Consider the following 7899-nt stretch of genomic DNA (forward strand, 5'->3'; position numbering starts at 1 on the left):
ACTGTTATTGCTGGATTGAGGGTATAACAGTATTTACCTCTATTCCCTCTAACTTCCCAGCCTTACATGAAGTTCTCAGTTCCTGTAGGTCTAGATGTTGTCTATGTTCAGGTCACCCAATACAAGCAATAAACATTAAAGTACAGGCCATAAACATTAAAGCTGTTGTTTTTTAAGAAAGATATTAACCTGCATTTGTTTGTTTTTGAGATGAAAATACCTCTTCAGGTGAGAGGTACTCGCTTCTCAGCAGGGCTGACACCCATTAGGTACAAAAGGCACAGTATCTAAGACCCCAACACTTTCAGAGGCTGGCAAAATATTTTTAGGTTAATATCTTTTAAAATCCAATGAAAGATTGTGTATTATAATAATAATGAATATAGGCATCCCTAGATGGCCTACTTTGATGATTATGTGCCAAATGAGGAGAAGGTAAACATGACTGCTAAATTCATCACTCATAAACCTCCAGGAGAATTTTATGAACTGCTTCATGACGTTCAACTACAATCTCCTCAGGGAGGGGAAGTACATTTGCCCAGTATAACATGGTTCACTTCACACCTGTGATGACAGAAGGTTATGAAGATCAGGTCTTAATTACAGAACATGGTGACTTGGGTAATAGCAGATTGGTAGATCCAAGAAGCAAACTTTCCTTTAAATTTGATCGCTTACAGAAAGAAACAAGTGACCCACAACCAGAGGAAGCAGATGGAGGCCTGAAGTCTTGGAAAGAATCCTAGGACAGTGTTCCAAGACCTCCGTGTAAGATCACCATTCCAACGGCTTCTGGATTGTTTACGCTAGAACTATAGATGGATAACAGACTGTTGGTGCATGTGTTGAAAGTCACCAGTGTCAACTTAAACTCTTCTGGAATGGTCGTTGGAGGTCAGAGTGGAAATTCACACTCACACCACTTACAGTGGTTTATAAACAAGTGATATTTTACTAGTGCTTTCAAATAAACAGATTTTCAAGCTTCGTGGAATACTATTGATCCAATAACATTGTCTGGATTCTTTTATATTCTCTACTTTGTAATCTTCTTTTGTCATTATATCTGTCTTAGAGTCATTTTACCATTACAAAATTTCCTTAGGCATGAAACCTTTTTACTGACTGTTGTTGTTAAGTGCCATCGAGTCGGTTCTGACCCATAGTGACCCTATATAGGGTTTCCAAGGAGCGACTGGTGAACTTGATAGACAAATAATGCATGCTGAGTACTTTGTTGTCCTGGTGTGGCACTGAGGGTTAATGCGCCAGACTGCAAAGCTGTTTGAACTGCAAGGTCGGCGGTTCAAGCTCACCAGCTGCTCTTCGAAAACCCTATACAGGGTCACTTTGGGTCGGAATCGACTCGATCGCACTTAACAACAACAATTCTTTAAGATCCGTGATTCAAACAACAACAACTTTCTTCAAAGAACTTCTGGCACATCAGTGATTTTTACTGTTAGATCAACAGCTAAAGAGGCTATGCTAAACAAAAGCTATAGCTAAATGGAAGACAATTCATCCTTCTGCCTCCAACTGCTTGATCATCACTATGGCATCTCATAACCATACATTTCAAAACTTTCATTGGGGTTTTTCACATCCTTGTTAGGGCACAAAGAAAGTTTTCTGGAAATTCCATTATAGTAGGCTTCTCTGGAAAGTTGTTTTTAAATCCAAAGCCTTGAGTCACATTTCCTACACATGGATGTGTTTTCTTTTCTTTCCTCATTGTCTATATTACCATCTAATACTGTTGTACTTATAGACATCTGCGTTTTTAGGAGTTAATCATTTATGTTTGTTTGTTTTAATAGTCAAGAACTGCTGACATACCGTGGATATAATAGAGCATATGTAAAACTTGAAAATGCAGATGTTGAAGGAATAATAACTATATTGGGCTTTAATGCAGTAGGGCACTATTGCAGCATAAACAAATGACTCAAACAACTATGTAAACCACAAATAAAAGCTCAAAATGAGCCAAAGTGAGAAAGATCATTTCCAGGCTGTAAGTATCTTTCTACCGCAACCTGCTATTTAAGGGAATACTAGTGATTTGTTCTAAATAGAATGGAGAACTTGTTCCAAATATTTCTTCAATCCTGCCTGCCAAGAACTAGAATATAGCTGTTGTACAGCAAACATTCCCAGGTATATGGACAGATATGTGTTCCTGACCTGAGAAATCACAGGTGACCTAGATGTGATCTGACAACTGGTAATGGAGGGTTCATTTACATGGTTTACACTTCTGTGGACAGGCCTGAAGGGAAGGCCTGCTTTTCAAAACCAAGTAGTGTCTCCCTACTTATCTCCAAATACAAGTAAAAAAGAAGGGTGTTGCCGGGGGCAGGCTTGCGGGGTGTACCCTTTGGCTGTTTGATGATGCATGCAGGGAATTGTAATCATTGCAATGAAACAAAATAAGATAGGATGGATGTAAAGCTAATGATCTCCCATGTAAACTATCACATAATTCACAATAAAGGCTTAAAAAAATCAGGACTGACTGTGCGGGTTGGAAATGTAAAGGTAGACATTTTGTATTAAAAAAAAAAAAAAGGGGGGGGGTGTTTGTGCTTCAGTTTTTGTATTTTGCTCAGTAATATATTCAAGCAAGAGTGTTTTCAAGTGACACATTGAGCTATGTAAGTCTTCTTGATAATTTCAAATAAAATATATATAAATTATATGTTGTTGTCATTGTTGTTAGATGCCATCGAGTCAGTACCAACTTATAACGACTCTATGCATAACAGAACATAACACTGCCCGGTCCTGTGCCAACTGTATCAGGCAGACCAATATAAATAGACCTGTTTTGTTCTTTAAAAATAGTAACATTAATGAATATATAATAATTAATATATATTAATTTTTGTCTTTATACCAACATAGTCATAAAATATAATGCCTAACATTCTTTTTTATGGAGTCCTGGTGTGACACTGTAGAATAAGCACTGTACTGCTAATCATTAGCTGCTCCTTGGAAACCCTATACCGGCTCATTATGAGTCAGAACCTACTCAAAGGCACTTAACAGCATAACAGCAAAGGGCCCACTAAAGTGCCTGTTGTTGTGGTTGGTAAGTGCCATCGAGTCAGTTCTGACTCATAGCAAACTTATTTAGGATTTCCGAGGAGCGGCTGGAGAGCTTGAACCACCGACCTTGCAATTCAAACCGATCTTGTGGTTCAGTGAATTATCCTGAAGTGTCACCCCAGGACTCCACTAAAGTGCCTGTTGTTGTTGTTAAGTGCCTTCAAGTCAGTTCCAACCCATAGCGATCTCATATAGTGTTTCTGAGGAGCAGCTGGTAGATTAGAACCACCAAACTTGCATTTCAAACTGACCTTGTGGTCCAGCGCATTATCCTGTAGTGCCACACCAGGACTCCACTAAAGTGCCTAGGACCCATCAAAGTTATAACAGAGCCTGCTTCTAAGTAATTCATAAGGGAATCAGTTTGTCCCTTCACTGCTGACTAGAAAGAACCTGATTTGAAGCACTTGTCGTCTTTCCCACTCCTAGTATAGAACTCTGGCCCCACCCAGGAGCTGGCAGAGCTGGGAAGGTCTGGCCCAGGGAAACTTTCTTGAACTTTCTAAAGTGCTGAGGGACTAAAGGCTGAGAATTGTTTGTCTATAAGGATAAGGGTGTGGTGTCTCAAGAAAGGAGAGTGGCAACTTGGAACTCTAGGGGCTTGAAGAACTCTGGGAGAAGGCAGGAGAAGAGAAGCTAAGGAGGGAGCATCTGTGTGGAACCCTATATGAAAACCCTAAAGAAGACAGGAAAAGAGTCTCCTAATGTGGAGTTCTGGAGTCCTGATGTGGCGCTGTGGATTAATGTGCTGGACTGCAAAATCAGCTTGAACCACAAGGTCGGCCATTCCAACCCACCAGCCACTCTTCGGAAACCTTACACAGGGTTGCTATGGGTTGGAAACAATTCAATGGCACTTAACAACAACAACAATGTGGAGTCCTGATGTGGTGCTGTGGGTTAATGCACTGTACCAAAGCTCAGTTGGCAGTTCAAATCACCAGTCGTTTCTCAGAAACCCTGTATAGGGTTGCATGAGTTGGAACTGACTCTCCAGCACTTAACAGCAACAATGTGATGCTGTAGAATAAATGCTGGACTGCTAACCCCAAGGTCAGCAGTTCAAACCCACCAGCCATCCCTCAGATACCCAATACAGGGTCACTATGAGTTGGAACCAGCTCTGCCAGCACTTAAAAACAACAGTACAGAGGAAGGCATGTAATGGGTGTCCCAGAATCCTTCTCACCTTCCCGCCTTCCTCTGAACAGCTGGCTGGGCTGCTCTCCCAGGAATGAAGGAGGACACACCCAGGGAGCAGAGCACTCGGAGAACAGGGAAAAGGATTCCATTGGACCGAGCAATGGCTAGTGGTCACTAGATTTCTCCTCTGCTTTCTGCTCCCTAACTGCACCCTTCATCATAAGAAACAAGAAGAGCTCGACAGTCAACCTTCCACTGACTCCCCCAGGCAGTGCCTCCCTCCACTGCTATTTCTCAGCCTTCAGTGGATCTGTCCAGAACCACAGGGCTTTGGCCACAAAGGCATCAAACCTGAGATATCCTACATTTCTCTCCTTCCACCATCCACCTTCCACCTACCCTACACACACATACACTCCACCTCCCTTTCTTCCCTCATTTCTAACAAATCATGCAGATTCCTCTTGGGTCCCTGTCTGCACCTCCCCACCATCCCACTTCACCCAGGTCAGAGCCTCTCCTTCACTGGCTGTGGCACCACTTCTATCTGGGTTTGCTGCCTCGTCTCCAGGCCCACCCTTCCCAGGTACCAGATCTCAATGAATTCCAGGCTTTCATCAAAATTGTTCTGTTCAAATCTTTCATTACCCACCCCAAACCCAGAGCTTTGAGAAAGGACTTTCAAAACCACCTTGATCTCTAGAAAGTTTCCTTAAAGTAAGACCTTATGGAGAAGCCAAATATATGAAAAAGATAAAACTTTGGCTGAAGCAGAGGAAGGGCCAGGAGACCCACTCATCTGAGCCCCCACCCCACTACTAGGCAGTCAATAAGTCACCTCTGAGAATCCAGTAGAATGCTTGTAGTTAGTTTATAACGCACTGGACCCTATCAGACTGGCAACAACTTTTCCCTTGACATTCCTAAAGTTCTTAGGGATGCCAGGAAAGATTGCTCACCCTGACTACTCCTGGAAGGTGTGGACTATTATTGCTTTTTTAGAAAGCATGATAGCAATAGCTATTTAAATTAAACATGCATACGCCGTTCAACCTAGCAGTTCTACTCCCAGGAGTCTGTATCATACAAATAAAAGCATCAGTCTTTAAAGATGCAAATACAAAGGTGTTTGTCTGGCAATAATATTGTTGCTAGCAGTGTAAAAGAATTAGAAACAGAGTGGGAAATGCTCATCAATTGAAAATAGAAAATGGAAAGATAAAATGCTTCTGTACTGTAAAGTAATCAAATGTTGTTAATTACTGTCAAGTCAGCTCGAATTCAAGGAGACCCCATTACAATCGAACAAAATGTTACCCAGTCTCACTTCATTTTCTTTATCATTGATGTGTCCGAGTGCATTGTTGTGACTCTATAGCGACTTCCAACCTAGGGGGCTCATCTTCCAGCCTTATATAGCAGGCAGTGTTCTGTTGTGGTCCATAGGGTTCTCATTGGCTAATGTTCTAATCACTTCTGGGTTGGTTAGAAATGCCAGCCTTTTAATTAGATGCTCAGCACTTAACTGTTTGTATCACCTAAGGGCTCCTATAGCCCTACAGTCCTTAGGAAGGCTTAGTGATTAGCTTCCATAAAGACTACAGCCAGAAAACGCTGGTATTGTTAAGTGCCGCAATGTCAAGTCAGTTCTGACTCAGGAACCCTGTATAGCGTTCCCAAGGAGAGGCTGATGAGTTTAAACAAACACTAACCTTGCAGTTCAAACTAATCTTGCGGCTCAATGTTTATCTTACAGCGTCACACCAGTAGTTCAAATCTGACACGCATGAAGTTACCATGAAACCACAATGGGTTGGGTTTGGCTTTTTGGTTTTAATCACATTGCCTCAAGTGTAAGGCCTTAGCCAAAGGAAGTCAACACATGTATTACTTATTGTGAGATCATTAATAAGAAATCAGTCTCTGATCCAGAATACTTCCTGTGTACACACAGGACCAAATAAATAAGAATGAATATTAAACACATAACATTGAGAGATAAGCTCTGATAAGCAAAAAAAAAAAGGGGGGGGGAGAAAATAAAATGGTTCATTGGTTGTTAGAGACGTCACTGTAATGTATTATCAGTAAAACTTGTTGGGAGTTTGCATTCTAAGATGCTTGCTGAGGAAAGCTGTTCGTGAGGAAGTGTCTCATCTGAGACGTGCCACTATGAAACAGTCTGAGAGGATGCGATGCTGGGAAAGCTGCGGGCCACTGTACTGCAGGAGCCTGGGGCTGGAGAAGCTTCTACCACCGCAGCAACCTGTCCCACCAATACATTGGGATCACGAAGAAAACCCTTTCCTGCTACAGTGGTTCCCAGTGCCCTCTACTTCCAAAGCTTAAAGTCATGCCAGCTGGCAAAGGAAAACATATTTAGAAGGCCCAGATCCATTTTTGCAAAACAGGAATAAGATGGTGACTATGGAGTTGAGAGGACATTAATCAGTAACAAGTACAAAAACCTAATGTGATCGGATAATAAACTAGGAGATGGGGGAGCAGGGAGAATAAAGAAAGTGAAATTATGATGCTAATCATTTGAAAAGGGCATGTCTGTCCAATATTATTAATGTAGAACTTCACATTAAGCAGATTTCACTTCATTGAATAAGTTGTTGCCCCAGTTTCTGGAAGTATTACTACCACGGCCTTCAGAAATTACCTCATGCTACAAAGAGTCCTGGTGTGACACTGTGGGCTAATGCATCAGACTGCAAAGCCATTTGAAATGCAGGTCGGCAGTTCAAGCTTACCAGCCGCTCCTTGGAAACCCTATACAAGGTTGCTATGGGTCAGCACCGACTCAACAGCACTTCACAACAATAACAACAACAAAGAGCCTCCTGGCCCAAGGTCACACCCTTTCCCACATGGTTCACATCCAATGACTAAAAGTCCAAGCCATTTCAACCCAATGAGGGACAACACTGTTGGACCATTTTAGCGCCAGAGCTCAGTCATGGTCGGCCAAGACTGTTATCAGGACAGTATTGTTACTCAGCTTCTCCCTCTGCCCAATCTTGCTTTCTTTCCCTCTCTTCTACAGATGGTCATCCTGAGAGCTCTTCCTAATTTACATTCTGCAAATTAAATTCCATCTCAGAGTCAGCTTCCTGGCCAATCCACTTTGCAAAATATATATGGAGTCCTGGTGTGGAACTGCAGGATAATGTGCTGGACTGCAAGGTCAGTTTGAGCTGCAAGGTCAGCAGTTCAAACCTACCAGCTGCTCCTCAGAAAACCTATACAGGGTCGCTATGAGTTGGAATCAAGTTCGTGGCACTTAACAAAAACAATATATACATATGTATATGTATGTGTGTGTATATACACGCATGCATGTATGTATATTTACACACACACATGTGTGTGTATATACATATACACACCTATATGGCATGGCTGGTTAATGTGCTGGACTGCAATGTCAGTTTGAACCACAAGGTCAGTGGTTCAAACTCACCAGCTGCTTCTCAGAAACCCTATACAGGGTAGCTCTGAGTTGGAACCAACTTTACAGCACTTAACAACAGCAACAAATATATATATAGTGTTGTTGCTGTTAGGTGCCATCCAGTCAGTACCGACTCATAGCAACCCTATGCACAACAGAACGAAACACTGCCCAGTCCT

The 7899-nt window shown here is 42.0% G+C and overlaps 1 pseudogene; it reads left to right on the plus strand.

The window, feature by feature from the left end:
* Nucleotides 1-396: 396 nt before the first annotated feature.
* On the plus strand, nucleotides 397-961 carry LOC102840820 (annotated as a pseudogene).
* The last annotated feature ends 6938 nt before the right edge of the window (nucleotides 962-7899 follow it).

The sequence above is a fragment of the Chrysochloris asiatica genome, unplaced genomic scaffold, assembly GCF_000296735.1.
Source record: "Chrysochloris asiatica unplaced genomic scaffold, ChrAsi1.0 scaffold00042, whole genome shotgun sequence".
Classification (NCBI taxonomy): domain Eukaryota; kingdom Metazoa; phylum Chordata; class Mammalia; order Afrosoricida; family Chrysochloridae; genus Chrysochloris; species Chrysochloris asiatica.